The sequence below is a fragment of the Bubalus bubalis genome, chromosome 3, assembly GCF_019923935.1.
Source record: "Bubalus bubalis isolate 160015118507 breed Murrah chromosome 3, NDDB_SH_1, whole genome shotgun sequence".
NCBI lineage: Eukaryota > Metazoa > Chordata > Mammalia > Artiodactyla > Bovidae > Bubalus > Bubalus bubalis.
Genome location: NC_059159.1, coordinates 138,884,222 through 138,905,376, shown reverse-complemented (window position 1 = coordinate 138,905,376; position 21,155 = coordinate 138,884,222). Strand labels below are relative to the sequence as shown.

At 36.9% G+C, this 21,155-nt stretch overlaps 1 pseudogene; it reads left to right on the top strand.

Moving 5' to 3' along the window:
* Positions 1–270: 270 nt before the first annotated feature.
* Positions 271–580, top strand: LOC102391094 (annotated as a pseudogene).
* The last annotated feature ends 20,575 nt before the right edge of the window (positions 581–21,155 follow it).

The window sequence follows — 21,155 nt, the reverse complement described above, 5'->3', positions numbered from 1 at the left end:
GCTGCAAACCATCTGCTTTGCTAAATTAAGAAAAGAACTTGGCATCTTTTCTAACTTTTATAAGACTATCCTATATATGTAAAATCCCCTTCTATCCAGGTCTCCTTATTCCCTGCAGATGACCTCTTTTATTACTTCATTCAAAATGTGGACAGGCTTCCACATTAACACCACTTCTTTGTCTTTTCTCCCATCCTCCTTTCCTTCACTACTGTCTCAGAGAAAGTGGTGACCCTCCAGTTCTGGGTGAGATTTTTCTATTCTAGAACCATGGCCCACTTTGTCCATAATCTCACAGAGAAGGCTCAAGCCCTGGTCAATGCTGCTGTGACTTCCTTGAAGCCTTGACTAGCCATATTTTGGTAGGTTAAAGCTGAGTTAGTTCCTCCAACCCTGCTGAGATTCCTATTGCTATTCAGAGGTTTAAAAAAATAGCCATTAGTGCTCAGACTAGTGGCTTCAAACAGCTCACAGTGAAATTAAGGAAGCTCCACTGAATGGTCTGGTGGCCACTAAATTGTTAGTGTTGTTTTATGTTGGTGAGATCATAGGCAAGTGCGGCATAATTGGTTATGTTTGAAAACCAGTCTTTAACATCTGATTATATTTGGTTTATTATTTGAGTGACATTGAACCATGTCAGTGACCAGACTGCTATCTGAATAAAGTGATGTGTCAAAAATCAGTGTTTTTTCTATCAAACACTACACTACGGTCATGATATTTCTTGGTACTAAGTTGGGTTGTCTTTTACTTTGATATATTAATACAGCTCCAAATGTATGTCTTTGCATAGTCTGAAATTGGAAAAGATATGTGCAAATATAACAATGTAGTACACACATATAAGAGAATAACATTTTAATTTGATGGTCTGAAATACAATGTATATATTAAATCATGTCAGTAGTCATAAAGAATAAAATTTGGACTATTTCTTCTTGCAACATCACAGAAATACCCTTTTGATAATAGCTATGTCTATAAATGTTGGTGTACTTCTTATCAATTTGAATATAGTCTCCTCAAGAGAGAATAGCAGGCTGGTCTTCTAAATGTGTATCTTTGCAACATCTTTAGCAATAGGACAGAGTCAATGAGAATCCTGATCTACATTTTAAATCTAAGTTTGATACATATTATATCATTAACCTATTCAGTCTTATGATTTTTAGAAACTATCTTGGCAAAATAAAATATCTAAACAGGATTATACTTTAGTACCATTCATGGGTCTAAATAGCATATTATATCCTGAAATAAACAGATATGATTGCTATGAAGAAAAAGGAAAGAAAAGAGAAATGATCTTCCTTTATCTCAAAGTGAAAGCTCACTCTGTGTCCCTCATTCTCATCCATTCTCTGGGGCCTTACTTCATCAGGAATCCCCACAATTTGACCACATTTAACTACATCTCATTCCTTCTTCTGTGACTTCTTCCCGCCAATGTATAAATGTTTTGAAGTGCTCCCCATCTTAATACACACACACACACACACACACACACATCACCTCCACTCACCAGGCTACTCCTTGAATTACATGCCTGTTCTCACTTCCTTTCCTTTACCACCAAGTTTCTTTGTCAGGGATTCCATTTCCTCACCATCTAACCATGTGTAACCTCACCAGGTACAAAAAATTCTCTCTTGATAACCACTGAAGGATCAAATCCAATAGCTTTTTCTTTGTTTTCATCCTCCTCAGATTCTCTGCAGCCAGTCACTATCAACTCCTATTTCTTCATAGCGTCTTCTCCCATGATTTTTCATAATGTGTTCACTCTCAGATCTAGTTCTCATTCTCCGATTCCTCTTTCTCCTTCTGACCCCAAAAGTAAGTACTCCCTTTGGTTATGCCCATGGTTCATTTCTCTTCTCTTTACGTTTCTCCTTTGGGAATTTTACTCAATCTTTTCTACCAATCTTACGTCTTGATTAATGCTCAAGTCCAAATTTTAAACTGCATGTTGGACATTTGCCTATCCTCCTGAAAACCCAAACTCAGTATGCTCAAAACATAGTGATCCTTCTTCTTGTACATATCTATTAATTATACTGTAAATACAATCCTCTCAATCACTGTAGAAAAAAATATTCACAAGCTAAGGCTATAGATGTCTAATGCTACAGAAGCCAAATATTAACCATAGGAAGTCTAATCTTCAAATAGGATTTTTCTTTTGTTTAAAAATTATTTTTCAAAATTAATGCATATTTTTCTTTTAAAAAAATGTTCTTTTTATTGCATGCATCTCATGGACAGAGGAACTTGGCAGACTACAGTCCTTGGGATCACAAAAGGGCCGGACACAGTTGCACCTAAACAACAACATAAAACCTTACCCAGAGGTCATTCGTGCTAACAACATTTTTCTTATGAGTGTTTGTAAAAAAAAAAAAAAATCAGAGACAAAACAAACAAAGAAAACAGAAACAGATCCAGATAAAAAGGTATTGGTTACCACAGGGGAGAGGAGGAGGGGAAGGGACAAAATAGGTAAAGGGGATTAAGAGTACAAACTAGCAGTCATAAAATAAGTCACAGCAAAGGGAATTTAGTTAATATTTTATAGTTACTTTGTATGGTGTGTAATCTATGAAAATATCAAATAGCAATGTGGCATCCAGTTCCATCACTTTATGGCAAATAGATGGGGAAACAATAGAAACAGTGGCTAACTTTATTTCTGGGGGCTCCAAAATCACTGCAGATGGTGACTGCAGCTATGAAATTAAAAGACGCTTACTCCTTGGAAGAAAAGCTATGACCAACCTAGACAGCATATTAAAAAGCAGAGATATTACTTTGTCAACAAAGGTCTGTCTAGTCAAGGCTATGGTTTTTCAAGTAGACATGTCTGGATGTGAGAGCTGGACTGTAAAGAAAACTGATGCCGAAGAATTGATGCTTTTGAACTGTGGCGTTGGAGAAGACTCTTGAGAGTCCCTTGGACAGCAAGGAGATCCAACCAGTCCATCCTAAAGGAGATCAGTCCTGGGTGTTCATTGGAAGGACTGATGTTGAAGCTGAAACTCCAATACTTTGGCCACCTGATGTGAAGAGCTGACTCATTGGAAAAGACCCTGATGCTGGGTAAGATTGAGGGCAGGAGGAGAAGGGGATGACAGAGGATGAGATGGTTGGGTGGCATCACCAAGTCAATGAACATGGGTTTGGGTAAACTCTGGGAGTTGGTGATGGACAGGGAGGCCTGACGTGCTGTAGTCCACGGGGTCGCAAAGAGTTGGACACAACTGAGTGACTGAACTGAACTGACCTGATACCTGAAAATAATACAATATTGTAAGTCAAGTATATTTCAATAAATAATCTTAAAAAAAAAAAAAAAAAAAACAGGCAATTTTTTAACACTGTAGCTGCCTGAGGCCATAGATAAGTTATGTTAAAGTGAAAGGAACCAGACACAAAAGGTCACATATTATATTTTTCCATTTATATGAAATGTCCATAATAGGTAAATTTAAAGAGATAGAAAGTAGATTACTGATTCTTAGGGGTTGGGAAGAAGAGGGAATTAGAGCTGACAGCTTAATGGTTAAAGAATTTATTTTGAGAATAACTAAAATTGTCTGGAATCAATATAATAGTCATGTAACTTTTGAATATATAAAAACCACTGAATTGTTCACTTTAAGTCAGGAAATTTTATGATATGTGATGTCCATTTCAATTTAAAGATAGAAATTTTGAAAATTATATGCACCCTCAATTTCAATTGTTTAATTTAAACAAAAGAAAATTCATAAAAACAATTATCCAAATATAATCACTATTAATATTTTGGTCTAATTATTTCTAATCTTTCTCTACTGCATCAGTATTAGTACGCATTGGTTAAGAGTCCTCAGTTTGGACCCTCAGTGTGAGTTAGAATCCTGCACTTACTAATTGTGCAATCATGGGCAAGCTGATTAACTTCTTGGTTTGTTCCTCATCTATAAAATGGAGATAATAATATTGAATTCAAATGGTTGTTAGAATTAAGGGGGTTTGAAAATGTAGAGCCCTTAAACGTGACTAGCACATAATAAGTGTTCAATATATGCTGGCTATTTTTATTACTGAAGATAAAGCTTTGTGAATATCCTTGAATATATTAATATATCTTCTCATTTTTAAAAATTAATTCCACAAAGTGAAGTTGCTCTTTCGAAATATAAGCACGTGAAATAAAAGTGTTATTTTAAGGTTGTTTGAGAGTTTTCTATTGCTGGAAATGGATATACTACTGAGTGTTCAGAAGTTTGGAAACATGAAAAAAATCAAAATAAAGAAAAAAAATAGCCCTGGAAGAAACAAAGACAATCAAGGAAGAATAAAAGATATTTTAAAAGTTATATTTGTAATTCTCAGAGAGATTTAAGAAAGTATGAGTCCATAAAAATAAGGATGCTGTGAGAAGAAAACAACTTGTGAAAAGGAAATAGCTTTTGGAAATTAAAAAATGCAATTGTCTAAACTAAAATTTATTAAGGAGATAGAAGATAGGGTTGAAGAAATCTCCCAGACTGAAAAACAAAAGGCAAAATAGAAAAAAATATGACAGAGGTAAGACACAGAGTCAATCTGAGACCCCTCACATTTGACGGATAAGGTGCCGGCAAAGAGAAGAGGGAAAAATGTGGGATTATCAAAGACCCTGTACGATAGGTTTTGCCAAAAGAAGGACATTATGTTGAAAAAAATCGCACCAAGTATCTCACACAATGAGTGAAAACAAACTTAGATACATCTCTATGAAATTTCAAAACTCCAAAATGAAGGAAAGATCTTAAAACCGCCCAGAAGGGGGAAACATATACACCAACCTGCATATCAGCAGCCCAGATTTCTAGAAATCAATGGTACAAACCCTTTAAATTTCAAATTAATTTTCAACTTAAAGTACTATACCCAAACTTTCAGTCAGTATAAGAAAATAAGGATATCATCAAGCATACAAGAACTCAAATTTTGTTATTCTTTTTACTTCACATATAAAAGGTAACTTCTTTGCAAGTTATTTGAGGAGGTACTCCAGCAAGATGAGGGAGTATAATAAGCAAAGAGAAATAAAAGAAGAAAAAAAAAAAACTTAAAATGATAACCCTACAGTAACTGTAGACATCAATCAATCTAGACTGGAGCAAGAATATAGAGGCCTCTGGGAATCAGTGGTTTATTAGGGCCCTCTCCTACCAGCTCACAAAAGCCCACTGTTCATTTTCAGGAATACTGCAAGTCAGCTATTTAAAACATTTTAACATCTATTATTAAAAATTAACTTCTGTAAATTTATAATTAAATTACTTATATAAAAAACAAATAAAATAAACATGCAAAACTCTTTAATTCCTAATTATTTTTGCTATTATCTATGTTTTTGAAAGCATTATATCTACTACTGTGGGCGGGAATCCCTTAGAAGATATGGAGTAGCCATCATGGTCAACAAAAGAGTCTGAAATGCAAATACTTGGATACAATCAAAAACGACAGAATTTTCTCTGTTCGTTTCCAAGGCAAACCATTCAATATCACGGTAATCCAAGGCTATGCCCCAACCAGTAACACTGAAGAAGCTGAAGTTGAATGGTTCTATGAAGACCTACAAGACCATAAAGACCTAACACTCAAAAAAGATGTCTGTTTTATTATAGGGGACTGGTATGCAAAAGTAGGAAGTCAAGAAACACTTGGGGTAACAGGCAAATTTGGCCTTGGGCCAAACTGAAGCAGGGCAAAGTCTAGTAGAGTTTTGCCAAGAGAACGCACTGGTCATAGCAAACACCCTGTTCCCAACAACACAAGAGAAAACTCTACACATGGACATCACCAGATGGCCAACATTGATATCAGATTGATTATATTCTTTGCAGCCAGAGATGGAGAAGCTCTATACAGTCAGCAAAAACAAGACTGGGAGCTGACTGTGGCTCAGATAATAATGAACTCCTTATCACCAAATTCAGACTTAAATTGAAGAAAGTAGGGAAAACCACTAGACCATCTAGGTTTAACCTAAATCAAATCCCTTATGATTATACAGTGGAAGTGAAAAACAGATTTAAGGGACTAGATCTGATAGAGTGCCTGATGAACTATAGACAGAGGTTCGTGACATTGTACAGGAGACAGGGATCAAGACCATCCCCATGGAAAAGAAATGCAAAAAAGCAATATGGCTGTCTGAGAAGGCCTTAAAAATAGCTGTGAAAAGGAGAAGCGAAAAGCAAAGGAGAAAAGGAAAGATATACCTATTTGAATGCAGAGTTCCAAAGAATAGCAAGGAGAGATAAGAAAGCCTTCCTCAGCGATCAGTGCAAAGAAATAGAGGAAAACAACAGAATGGGAAAGACTAGAGATCTCTTCAAGAAAGTTAGAGATACCAAGGGAACATTTCATGCAAAGATGGGCTCAATAAAGGACAGAAATGGTGGGGACCTAACAGAAGAAGAGGTGGCAAGAATACACAGAAGACCTGTGCAAAAAAGATCTTCACGACCCAGATAATCACGATGGTATGATCTCTCACCACAGTCTTCAGGGGAAGCCCTGAAGACTCTTGAGAGCCCCTTGGACTGCAAGGAGATCCAACCAGTCCATTCTGAAGGAGATCAGCCCTGGGTGTTCTTTGGAAGGACTGATGCTAAAGCTGAAACTCCAATACTTTGGCTACCTCATGTGAAGAGTTGACTCATTGGAAAAGATCCTCATGCAGAGAGGGATGGGGGCAGGAGGAGAAGGGGATGACAGAGGAGGAGATGGCTGGATGGCATCACCGACTTGATGGACGTGAGTTTGGGTAAACTCCGGGAGTTGGTGATGGACAGGGAGGCCTGGCATGCTGCGATTCATGGGGTCGCAAAGAGTCAGACACGACTGAGCGACTGAACTGAACTGAACTGATCCTTTTGAAAGTATTTATATCTATTTTATCTGCTTGGTGAAAATAATAGGTAATAAATAAAACAATATGGGCTACCATATATCCCTTCCCATTTAGTTCCATCATGTTGGTAGATTAAAATTGGCCATAGTGAGTATATTTACAACATGAAAATCATCAAATGTTACAAATCAGGCCTTTATTTATTGTTTTCTTGTCTATGTAGACTTTGGAAAGTGTTAGATAAAATGTTAATAATAGACTTAACTTTAAAGTGTGCATATCTATAACTATTACATTATAAATAGCACAAAAATTGTCAACTCATGATTGACTTGCAATCATGGGTTGGCTACAGATACAAGAATTTTGCAAAAGTCAGCATTCTGTGAGAGTTAATTGGCTATATGGAATTTACAATGAAATCATTTTATACCTTTATTATAATTTGTAAATTGTGTGCTACACATCCTTCAGTAAAATTCTAACAAACATATAAAACCCAGTCGTTAAACATTTTTTAGGACACCCTAGACAGCAGGGAGTCTAATGACAAAGTTTGAGGCTTTGATTAGAGAAATTACAGATTCAATTTGAACCTGGTCTCATGAATATTCTGTTTTGAGTGGCTCAAGTTTGGGGACATAGAACTCATAGTAAAAGAAATATAATTTAATAACATACATACTTTAAAATTCATCTTCTACCCTCTAAGAAGATTGTAACCAAGGAGGACCCTATGGGGCCTTCCCAGGGTCAGGTCCTCTCCCATATCCTCTCCTTTAGCTCCTCTCTGAAGTACCTAAATAACAGTAGCAGGGGCTCTGGGTGCAGAACACCTGGATATGGCATAAACCCTCTTGGAGGAGGTCACCATTAACCCCACCATAGAGCAGCCAGAACTTACACAGGAATGGGAAACAAACTCTTGGCTGGCACAAACAGAACCTTGTACATACCAGGACCCAGGAGAAAGGAGCAGTGATCCCACAAGAGACTGACCCTGACTTGCCCGTAAGTGTCCAGGAGTCTCGGGTAGAGGTGTGGGTCCGCAGTGGCCTGCTGCAGGGCTCGGAGCACTGAGTGCAGCAGTGCTGTGCATGGGACCTTTTGAAGGAGGTTGCCATTATCTTCATTACCTCCACCATGGTTTCACCCCAGGTGAATAACAGGGAGGGAACACAGCCCCACCCATCAACAGAAAATTGGATTAAAGATTTACTGAGCATGGCCCCACCCATCAGAACAAGATCCAATTTCCCCCTCAGTCAGTCCCTCCCATCAGGAAGCTTCCCTAAACCTCTTACCCTTCTTCATCAGAGGGCAGACAGAAGGAAAACACAATCACAGGAAACTAACCAATCTGATCACATGGACCACAGCCTTGTCTAAAAATGAAACTATGAGCCATGCCATGTAGGGCCACCCAAGATGGACAGGTCATGGTGGAGAGTTCTGACAGAACGTGGTCCACTGGAGAAGGGAATGGCAAACCACTTCAGTATTCTTGCCTTGAGAACCCCATGAACATATTGTCATGTGAGCGTATGTTCCTCAGTTCTTTGTCTCGTCACAACAAAGAATTGGAGCGACGGACATTAAAGCGTGTCACAGCTCTTGGGTCTTGGACAAACCATGTTATAGCTCTTAAGCAAATCAGTGTTACAGCTCTATTTTATTTAGAAGATAGCAGGAGAATCCATCCTTAAAGTTAGAGCCAGACATCCTGGAATGTGAAGTCAAGTGAGCCTTAGGAAGCATCACTACGAACAAAGCTAGCAAAGGTGATGGAATTCCAATTGAGCTATTTCAAATCCTAAAAGATAATGCTGTGAAAGTGCTGCACTCAATATGCCAACAAATTTGGAAAACTCAGCAGTGCCCACAGGACTGCAAAATGTCAGTATTCATTCCAATCCCAAAGAAAGGCAATGTCAAAGAATGCTCAAACTACTGCACAATTGCACTCATCTCACATGCTAGCAAAGTGGTGCTCAAAATTCTCCAAGCCAGGCTTCAACAGTACGTGAACCATGAACTTCCAGATGTTCAAGCTGGATTGAGAAAAGGCAGAGGAACCAGAGATCAAATGGCCAACATGCACTGGATCATCAAAAAAGCAAGAGAGTTCCAGAAAAATGTCTACTTCTGTTTTATTGACTATGCCAAAGCCTTGACTGTGTGAACCACAACAAAAACTGGAAAATTCCTAAAGAGATGGGAAAGCATACCACCTGACCTGCCTCCTGAGAAATCTGTATGCAGGTCAGGAAGCAACAGTTAGAATTGGACATGGAACAAGAGACTGTTTCTAAGTAGGGAAAGGAGTACGTCAAGGCTGTATATTGTCACCCTGCTTATTTAACTTATATGCAGAGTACATCATGAGAAACGCTGGGCTGGATGAAGTGCAAGCTGGAATCAAGATTGCAGGAGAAAGATCAATAACCTCAGATATGCAACAGACACCACACTTATGGCAGAAAGTGAAGAAGAACTAAAGAGCCTCTTGATCAAAGTGAAAGAGAAGAGTGAAAAAGTTGGCTTAAAACTCAACATTCAGAAAACTAAGATCATGGTATCCGGTCCCATCACTTTGTGGCAAATATGGGGAAACAGTGGAAACAGTGGCAGACTTTATTTTTGGGGGCTCCAAAATCACTGCAGATGGTGACTGAAGCTATGAAATTAAAAGACGCTCGCTCCTTGAAAGAAAGTTATGATCAACCTAGACAGCATATTAAAAAGCAGAGACATTACTTTGCCAATAACGGTCTGTCTAGTCAAAGCTATGTTTTTTCTAGTAGTCATGTATTGATGTGAGAGTTGAACTATAAAAGAAAGCTGAGCACCGAAGAATTGATGCTTTTGAAGTGTGGTGTTGGAGAAGATTCTTGGAGTCCCTTGGACTGCAAGGAGATCCAGCCAGTCAATCCTAAAGGAAATCAGTCCTGAATATTCATTGGAAGGACTGATGTTGAAGCTGAAACTCAAATACTTAGGTCACTTGATGTGAAGAACTGACTCATTTGAAAAGACACTGATGCTGGAAATATTGAAGGCAGGAGGAGAAGGGAACGACAGAGGATGAGATGGCTGGATGGCATAACCAACTCAATGGACATGCTGCTGCTGCTGCTGCTGCTGCGTCGCTTCAGTCGTGTCCGACTCTTCACGACCCCATGGACTCCAGCCTACCAGGCTCCTCCGTCCATGGGATTTTCCAGGCAAGAGTACTGAAGTGGGTTGCCATTGCCTGCTCCGCACAATGGACATGAGTTTGAGTAAACTCTGGGTGTTGGTGATGGACAGGGAGGCCTGGCATGCTGCGTGCAGTCCATGGGGTCGCAGAGTCGGACACTACTGAGCAACTGAACTGAAGTGAACTAATGCACATTTCCTAAGTTGTTTCATAGATGTGAAAAACCCCTACCAAATAGAAGATGTTAACTATCTGATGACCATGAGCACATAGCCCCAGGCTTCCCAGATCCTAAGGACTGATAATGTTAACCCCCGTGACACCATCCTATTACCTCACCGTCCACCAATCAGAGAAATGGGCAGTAGCTGACCACAAACCCTGCAAAACCCCTCCCTCACCTGGCCTTCAAAAATGCTTGCTGAAAATTTTCAGAGAGTACAGGGTTGGGGGTTAGGTAGATAAGCAAACCATCTCCTTGCATGGCTCTTCAATAAACCTTTCCCTGCTCCAAACTTCAGTGTTTCAGTTGGTTTGGCCTCACTGTATGTCAGGCACACAAACTTGTGCTTACTAGCAAGATGAGATAGCCAAACATACATATAGAAAAATTGTAAGAACATGTAAGTGGCCTGCAATCCTAATTTAGATTTATTATTTCTATTATTTCTATGGGTGAACACACAAAATTGGTGCAACCCCCTTTTGGAATTCTCGAGGCCAGAATACTGGAGTGGGTAGCCTTTCCTTCTCCAGGGTATCTTCCCAACCCAGGGATCAAACCCAGGTTTCCTGCATTGCAGGCAGATTCTTTACCAGCTGAGCCACAAGGGAAGCCCCAGATAGTCTAGATATGTATCAAAAGAATGATTTCAGTAAGCCCAGATTCCTGCATCTTCCCATACATAGAAAAGCACTAAATTTCTTGAGATATCTGGTTTTCTTTTAGTAACAATAATCTTTTGATATTCCAACTACCTGGTTTTTTGTTGCAAAAACTTATATCCTGGCTACCCCTCTGCCCCCTGGCCCCTGCCCCTTCTGTGCAGTCTCTTAGAGTTATTTGAAATGCTGCTACCTGGGCTTGAACTCCTAAGAATGCCCACCAAACAAAATATAACTCTCAACCTTTAGGTTGTGCTTTGTTTTTCAGTCAAGAGTTTCATTATTATTAGTGAGTTATCAGTCAGTGAACAACCATAAAAGAGTTGAAAATTGAATGTCTAACCATTGTAATTGACATTAAGTAAAAGCATTTTAATGGATTAATTCCTTAAATCTCTAGAAGGTTGGAGGAGAGGGAAAGATTTCGTTTTGTTTTGTTTTGGACATGTATATGATAATTTGAGAGGGAGAAGCTGGTCAGGAGGTACCTTCTCCTTGCCCATTAGCTACATTTCCACTCCATCATAGAGGACTCCTGTCTTCAGGAGTCTTGTTCTTGTTCTTCAGGAACTTGTTGTCCCTTCTAAACATTTGTGAACTCCAAGGACAAAGCCAAAACAGAAACACTTGATGTGCTTCTCTTCCATTCTCCTTCCACCGTCTACTCTTACTTCCCCTACCACCACTCAGAGCTAAACATGAAAAATTTTAAAAGCTCTTAAGTAAATAGCTTGATTACATATAGTGATATTCATAATATAAAATTACCAAGTACACTCTGTCACTATGGATTCCCCAGAAATGTAACCTAACAAAAACATCTCAGCTCTCTGGTTCTGTTTCAGAAAACAAAAAAGAAGAAAAAATCAGATTAAATAAATTTGAGCTTATGCAGCTCTGTTTCATTTCATTAGCACTGAGGTAACATAAAAATTGGCATAAAAACCAGGCCAACATGGAAAAGTAATAATGTCAAATACATATTTAAAGTTGATTTGTATTGAATCTTTTAAATGCGCTCTGAGTTTGGTGCCCTGAATCTCAAAACCACAATGAATACCAATAGCATAAATTCACAAATATAATAAAAATACCAAATTTACTGAATTTACTAATGGGATAAATCACCTGTCTTTGACTCCTAATTGTTAGAGACCTTTATATTAATAAAACCTCAGTGTTCTATTGTGACTCTACCATAGCTCAACAGTAAAGAATCTGCCTGCCTATTGCTCATCTCAGTGTTTGAGAATTATTGCTTCCCTGGTGGCTCAGAGGTTAAAGCGTCTACCTGCAATGCAGGAAACCTGGGTTCGATCCCTGGGTCGGGAAGATCTCCTGGAGGAGGAAATGGCAACCCACTCCAGTATTCTTGCCTGGAGAATCCCATGGATGGAGGAGCCTGGTGGGCTACAGTCCACGGCGTCACAAAGAGTCAGACACAACTGAGCGGCTTCACTCACTCACTCATAATCAAGGAAGACAATTCACAAAAGAAGAAATACAATGATCAGATCGGCAGTGAATTTTTTTCATAATAATTAACTTGTAAGTATCTGAGATGTTGAGAAACCACAAACTCTTAAACACTCCAGGTAGGAATATAAACCAGAAAAACTGAAAAAAAGAAAAGAAAAGAATAGCTATCACTGAGTATTTACCATGTGGTAGGTACTGTGCTAACTGCTTTCAAATAACATTTTTACATTATCTCTGTTTTATGAATGAGGAGATAATGATGCTCAGAAAAGGTTAAGTAACATACCCAAGAAAACAAAGATAGTGAAAAACAACAACAGAGCTAGAAGGCAATTTGGCAATGAATATTAAATATCTTTTAAATTTCTATATTTTAGAGACAGCAGTTCTCCTTGGAGTTTATCAAAAAGAAATAAGTAGTGAAATAAACACTATATTAATATAATGATGTCCATTATACCGTTATTTATAAGAAGGGGAAGAGGCAACAACCTAAAGGTCCAATAATAGCCAAATGGCTAGTTTCAGTGTATTATGCATTGATGCAACAGAATGTTGTATGCCTATTATAAATGATGGTGTAACTCTATACTTATTGAAATAGAAATCTAGTCCATGTTTAGTGGGAAAAGTGAAATACAAAGTAGTATATATAGTACAACTTTTATTAAAAATAGTGTAAGTGTGGATGGTGACTAGACTTACTGTAGTGACCATTTTGTAGTGTATCAAATATCAAACCATTGTGTTATATATCTGAAACTAATGTCATGTATCAATTATATCTCCCTTTTTTAAAAAAGCCTATTAAACCATAAAAAAATTAGCACAAGTTTTAAAAAAACTAGAAGAACATATTCCAAAATGTTAACTTATGATGTCTTGTAGTAGGATTTTGAGTGATTTATTTTGTTTACTCACATATTTTTAAATATTTCTACAATAAAAATGGACCATCTATATAAACATTTGTTTAAAAGCCATAAGAGAATTCTAATACACTGCTCATGAGAATGTAAAATAATACTACCACTGTGGAAAACTGCTCAAGAGTTTCTTACAAAATTAATCATACATCTGCAATATGATCCTGAATTCTACCCCTAGGTGTGTATCCAAGAGAAATGAAAGTGCATGTTTACACAAAGACTTGCAACAAATGTTCAAAATAGCTTTATTAACAATAGCCCAAAACTGAAAGCAATTCACATATGCATCAACAGGTGAATGAATAAACAAAACATAGTATATCCACAAAATGGAATACTGAGTGAGTGAAAGTCGCTCAGTTGTGTCCAACTCTTTGCGACCCCATGGACTATACAGTCCATGGAATTCTCTAGGCCAGAATACTGGAGTGGGTAGCCTTTCCCTTCTCCAGGGGATCTTCCCAACCAAGGGATCAAACCCACGTCTCCCGCATTGCAGGCAGATTCTTTACCAGACGAGCCACTGAGCAACAAAAAAGGAATGAAATACTGATATGCCTATATACACACCATGGATAAACCCTAAATTCATTATGCTGAGTAAAAGAAGCCAGACACAAAAGAGCACACATTATATGATGATATTTACATAAAAAGCACAAGAATGCAAACTAGTTTACAGTAACCAAAAAAAAAAAAACAAAAACAGAAACAGATCAGTGATTGCCTGAGGCCAGGAGCAGGAGGGATAGACCTCACAGACACAAGAGGAAGATCTGCAGGGAGGATGATGATGAAAATGTTCTATATTTTGATTATGGTAGTTTTTTTAAAGGTATATATAAAATTCATCAAACTGTGTACCCTTTAAAAGCATGCAGCTTATTGTACATACATTATACTTCAATAAAGTTAAGTTTTTAAAAAGCTTATAGAAGCTTAATTCTTCAAAATATATATATGTAATTTTTTTTCCTATACTCTGTATACAGGAATTTCAGGTCACCAAATTGATTTTAAACTTAATAATAACAACAATAGTTATAGCTAACATTTATAGTATTTCAGAAACTATCCTACCAAAATCCTAATTGTATTTTCACAAAAAGAAAGAAATCTATCCTAAAACTCACATGGAATTTCAAGGGACCCCCAAATAGCCAAAACAACCTTAAAAAAGAATAGCAAAGTCAGAGGTTTCACATTTCCTGATTTCAAAACTTATTGCCAAGTTCAGTCACCTAAATAGAGAAGTACCGGCATAAATATACACATGTAGAACAATGAAATAAAATAGAGACGCTCCCCCAACCCCCACCAAAAAATCCTGTATATATGGGGTTTTGACAGGAATGCCAAATGCTTTTTGACAGGAGTGCAAGATCATTCAATACCATTCCAACAAATGGTGTTGGGAAAACTGAATATCCACATGCAGAAGAATGAAGTTGAACCCTTATACATTATACATATCATACGTAAAAATTAACTCAAAATAGGTCAAAAACTAAATATAACATGAAACTCTTAGAAGAAAACATAGGTGAAAAGCTTAATGATATTGATTTGGAGTTCAAGAATGATTTCTTGGATATGACACCAAAAGCACACACAAGAAAAAATAAATTAGACTACATCAAAGTGTAAAACTTCTGTGCATCAAGGGACACAATAAACAAAGCGAAAAGTCAACCCACATAATGAAAGAACATATATGTATTTTATGAGATTAATGTCCAGAATATGTAAAAAACTCCAGGGACTTTCCTGGTGGACCAGTGGCTAAGACTTCATGCTCCCAATTCAGGGGGCCGGGTTCGACACCTGGTCAGGGAACCAGATCTCATCTGCCGCATCTAAACAGACTGTATGACACAAGGAAGAGCTTTTGTGCTGCAACTGAGACGAAATAAATATTAAAATATTTGTTTAAAAAAGAACTCTGACAATTCAACAACAACAAAGCCAAACTAAAAAATGGACAAAGGACCTGAATAGACATTTCTCCAAATAAGCTATGCAAATGGCCAATACGCACATGAAAACATGTTCAACATCACCAAGCACCATAGGTCAAAAGAAACAGTCAACCATTTCCACTTATTATTAGCTACGTTCAGAACCGAGTAGCAATAATCTGCATGGTATCCAACACACGACACCGGGTCTCTTAAAAATGTAGGTTTCTGTAAGTTCACTGGAATGCCTAGAGCACCTCAGCAAACAGTTTGGGAACCACGGATATAAATAATCATTAAGAATAGGAAAGAAATGTAAAAGTGAGACTAAATACAACAACTCCAACTAAATTACATTCAAGGTTTTAGACTTGTCTGAAAACTGTGAAGTTTTTTAAAAACGTGTAGTCACAGTTTTAATAGTGCTACCATAATATGGGAAATCTTCTCACTATAATATTAAACTGTGTTGCTCAGTCTTTGGCTTTGCCCTCTAAGTCATAAATTATTCTACTTTCTTCTTCAAAATGTGCTTGATTTCAGATTTCTATTCTATAAGATGTAGCCTCAGAAAGGAGCCATTGATTGAGATGGTATTAAAAGCACTCAGATTTTAGTTTACAATTTAAATTTAGTTTATAATTTAGATTTAAAACTCCCTGGGGTACAGTTGCAGTTATGAGCAAAAATGGTATCTGTCACTTCTAGACAAAGTTAACTAAGAAACAGGCATGTCTTCACCACCCTTTCTTACTCTGCTGGCTACAAGCAGAGAACTGTGAACTCTTGAAGGATATGGAAGAAGCCTGGGTCTCTGAATGAGCTCTAGAATAGTCTTCTGCTGATGAGGAACATCCACATTGTACTGTTATATTAGCAAGAAATGTACTTCTATCTTGTTAAGCTACTGAAATTTTGGAGTTGGTTTCTTACAGCTATTAATACACTCCAAACTAAAGTCCATTCCTGATACAATTGAGAGTGCTTTTCAAGTATTACTATTAAGTATGACACATGCTAAATTTCCTTTGATACATCCTTATTACCACCTTGAGTAAATTCATTTTCCTAGGTTGGCTAAGAGATTTTATAAACAAGTGTATATGTTTATTGAATGTCATTTTGTCAAAAACTGATAGGTCTGAGGTTTTACAATATTTGTAATGGAATACTACTCAGCAATAATAAGGAATGAATTACTGATACACACAATAACATGGGGAAAATCTCAAAATCATTACATTGACTAAAAGAAGCCCCACACTAAAGAGTGTATCAGTACTTCTTTCCTTTTTATTAACGAATAGTATCCATTTTACAGATATACTGTATATTGCCAAGCCATTCATCGGTTAATGGAGATTTGCGTGGCTTTCACTATTGGCTATCATGAATAACACTGCTATGAACATTCATGTACTTTGATTATAAATCAAACATAATGTCTGATTCCATTTATATGATGTTCAAGAACAGGTAAAACTAATTTATGGTGTTTTTAAGTCAGAAAAGTGGTTACCTAGGGGCAAGGAACTGATGTTGACTGAGAAAAGGCACAAAAAAAACTTTCAGGACAATGAAAATGTTATATATCTTTATCTGGGTAAGGATCATGAAAGTGTAGATGTATAAAACGTCAGTGAACAATGAGATACCACTTCCCTCATAATAGAAATGGCTATAATAAAAAGAACAATAATAAATGTTAGTAAAGATATAATAAAGTGGTAATCCTCATACATTTCTGGTAAAAATGTAAAATATTACAAACACTTTGGTTTTAATTGTCCTATATACAGTAACCTTGACAAGTACCATGTCCTACTAGTAGTTTATAGATTTTGGACTTTCTACATACACGTCACTGGCAAATAAATAAAGAGGCTTATTTCTTTCTCTCCAACACCTGCTTCATTTTGTTTTTTCTAGCCTTATTATTCTGGCTATGACCTCCAGCACAGAGTTGAAGTAGTAAACAGTAGATATTCTGGTCTTAATCCCAAGTATGATGTCCACTGTAGGTTTTATGTAGTACCTTTTATTAGAATAAGAAACCTACTTCTTATTAGTTTAAGCTTTTATTATGAATACATAAACTTTATGAAATGTTTCTTCCACATCCAAGAATGGCTTTAGTTTTTATCTCTTAATGTGAATTACATTGACTGGTTAAACCATCTTTGCATTCCTGAAATAACCTCACTTTGTCATGATGTATTCTTTTTATATTTTCAGGTTTAATTGCTAGTATTTAGGAAGAAGTTATATTTTGAAATTATATTCATGAGATTAGTCTGCAATTTTTTTTTTCAATCTCCTATGCAGATTCCAAGTTATGTCAGCCTAGTAAAAAGAACTGGGGAATATTCTCTTGTTGTCCAGCTTGCGGAAGAATTTATGTAGGGTGGTATTACTTTAATAGTTGAAAGAATCTGTGGAGATGCCATCTAAGTTTGGATTTGTGAGCTCTTTAACAGTAGATCTCCTTTACAAAGTGTACGATTGACTGTAGTTCTTAGTATACTAATAAAGTTGTGCAACCATCACCAATTTCAGAGCATGTAAATCATCGCCCAAAGAAACTGTATCCATCAGCAGTCATTCACTGATCATCTTCCCTCCTGCTCTGAGCCACCATGAATTACTTTGTCTCTATGGATTTAACTATTATGGATACTTCATGTAAGTGGGATCATAGTCTTTTGTGTCGCTTTTCCCACTTTGAATAATGCTTTTCAAGACTCATCTATGTTGTTCCATTTATGAATATTTCATTCTTTTTTATGGATGAACAGTTTTCCATTGTATGTACCACATTTTGTTTACCCATTCATCAGTTGATGAACATTTGGGTTGTTTCTACTTTTTCGTTATTATGAATAATGCGGCTATGCATATTCATATACAAGTTTTTGTGTGAGCACTTTCAATTTTCTCAGGTAAGAATGTAATTGCTAAGTCATATCATAAATGTTTAGGGAATGACAGGCTGTTTTACAAAAAGGCTGTACGTTATAGTCCCATCAACATGTGAAGGTTCCAATTTCTCCACATTCTTGCCAAAATTATCATTGTCTTGTTATAGCTATCCTAGTGAGTATATCGGAGAAGGCAGTGGCAACCCACTCCAGTACTCTTGCCTCGAAAATCCCATGGACAAAGGAGCCTGGTAGGCTGCAGTCCATGAGGTCGCTAAGAGTCGGACACGACTGAGTGACTTCACTTTCACTTTCATGCATTGGAGAAGGAAACGGCAACCCACTCCAGTGTTCTTGACTGGAGAATCCCAGGGACAGGGGAGCCTGGTGGGCTGCCATCTATGGGGTCGCACAGAGTCGAACACGACTGAAGTGACTTAGCAGCGGCAGTGAAATATAGTATCTTAACTGTGTTTTTCACTTGCATTTCCCTAATGACTAATGATGTTGAGCATTTTATGTACTTACTGGACATTCAGATATTCTTTGATGAAATATCTATTCAAACACTTTGCCCATTTTTAAATTGGGTTGTCTTTTCATTGTTGAGGAATTTAAGATAGTAGTCTTCTATCAGATATATAATTTACAAATATATTTTCTCACTCTTGAGAGTTTATTTTGATAGCCTTTTGAAGCACAATTAAAAAAAAATTTTATGAAGTCCAATTTATCTGCTTCTACTTTGGTTGCCATATGTAAAAAGCCATTGTCCCATTCAAGGTCACAAAAACTTACAACTGTTTTCTTCCCGAGTTTTAAGTTACAGTTCTTACATGTGAGTACTCAGTCAACTTGGAGTTAATTTTGGTATATAATGTGAGGTATAGGTTCAACTTCATTCTTTTGCATGTGGCTATGGAGTTGTCCCAACACCATTAATTGAAGACTATTATTTCCTTGTCAAAAATAACTACTTTAGCAAATATGGAATGGTTCAGATTTGTCTTTTTTCTATCTGTAGTTTTTCAGGTATTTGATCATTTCATCTAAACTGTTCAATGCCTCAGCATTATTATTCATATCCTCTTAGATTTTTAATGTATGTAGATTAAGCAGTGATTATCTCCACTTCATTTCCGATATTTGTGTCTTCATACTTTTTACTTCATTTTAATCTTCTCAAAGAAGCAACTCTTAGCTTTGTTAATTTTATGACGTCTGATTCCTATTTCAGTAAATTAAGCTCTTATTTCTTCCCTCTTTGTGCTTCATTTGCAGTTTATAACATACTGGGATAAATGTTCAACTCACTTAGGACTTCCCTGCTGGCTCAGACAGTAAAAGTCTGCCTACAATGTGGGAGACCCGGGTTCGATCTCTGGGTTGGGAAGATCCCCTGGAGAAGGAAATGGCAATCCACTCCAGTACTCTTGCCTGGAAAATCCCATGGAGAATCCTGGTAGGCTACAGTCCATGGGGTCACAAAGAGTCAGACACAACTGAGCAACTTCACTTTCTTTTTCACTGACTTTTAGCCTTTATTCTAATAAAAATATAAAGTGCTTCTCTAAGCAGTTTTGTCCACACCTCATACATTGATACTTTATTTTTTAAATGAAATATTTTCTTTCATTGTGGATTCTTCCTTAAACCAAGGTTACTTTGGAGTATGTTTTGTATTTTCTAAACATGACATTTTCTACCCTTCCCCCTTTGCTGTTGTTTTTGTTTTTTAATTACAATCAAAGAATTATGCTCTGGTTACAAATTTTTTAATCTTGTTTAGATTTGCTTTCCAGTATAGAGAATTGTCATTTTTGTAAATGCTCCATGTGTCCATGAAAAACTGTATTATTTGTTGAGTACAGTAGCCTATACACGGTTATTAGGTCAATAGTATTTTCTGTAACTCTACCAATTTTGGTTACTATGTGATCTTCCTCTATGATTGCAGATTTCTCTATTTCTCCTTGTAGTTCTCTGATAAACTGAGACACAATATATTGAATTCTTTACATTTAGAATTGCCAAATCTCCCTGTTGAATTAGTCTTATCAACTCTCTTTACTACTAGTAAATCTTTGGCCCAAAGTTGTTTGATGTTAATATAGCCATAGCAGCTTTTTTCCAGTGTTTATATATATTTTTATATCCTTTCATTTTTTTGCATCCTTGCATTTTATGTGTCTCTCTTGTATATACAAGCATACCTCGGAGATATTGTGGGTTCAGTTCTACACCTCCACAATAAAGCAATTATCACAACAGTCAATCATACAAATTTGTTTTCCCAGTGCACATAAAGGTTTTCTTTACACTGTTGTTTAGTTGCTAAGTCATGTTTGACTCTTTTGCAACCCCCATGGACTGTAGCCCACCAGGCTCCTCTGTCCATTCAGCTTCCCAGCCAGTAACACTGAAGTGGGTTTGCCACTTCCTTCTCCAGGGGATCTTCCTGACCCAGGGATTGAACTCACATTTCCTCCATTGTCAGGAAGATTCCTTACCACTGAGCCATCTAGGAAGCCCGTGTTTACACTGTATTGTAGACTGTGTGTAGCATTATGTCTAAAAAGATGTATATACTTTAAAATAAATCAGAAAAATGGTACCAAAGACTTGCTTGACACAGGGTTGCCACAAACCTTCAATTTATAAAAGCTGCAATAAAGCAAAGCACAATAAAACAAAGTATGACTGTAATTGGATTATGTTACTGACAATTTTTGTCTTTTATTGGAAGACTTAGCTTATTTACATTTAATGTAATTTCTGATCCATTTGGATTTAAATTTACCACCTCACCAAATGTTTTCCCTATACACTATTTTGTTCTTTTCTCTTTCTTGCTTTTTGTATTGAGTATACTTTTTGTTGTTATTTTAT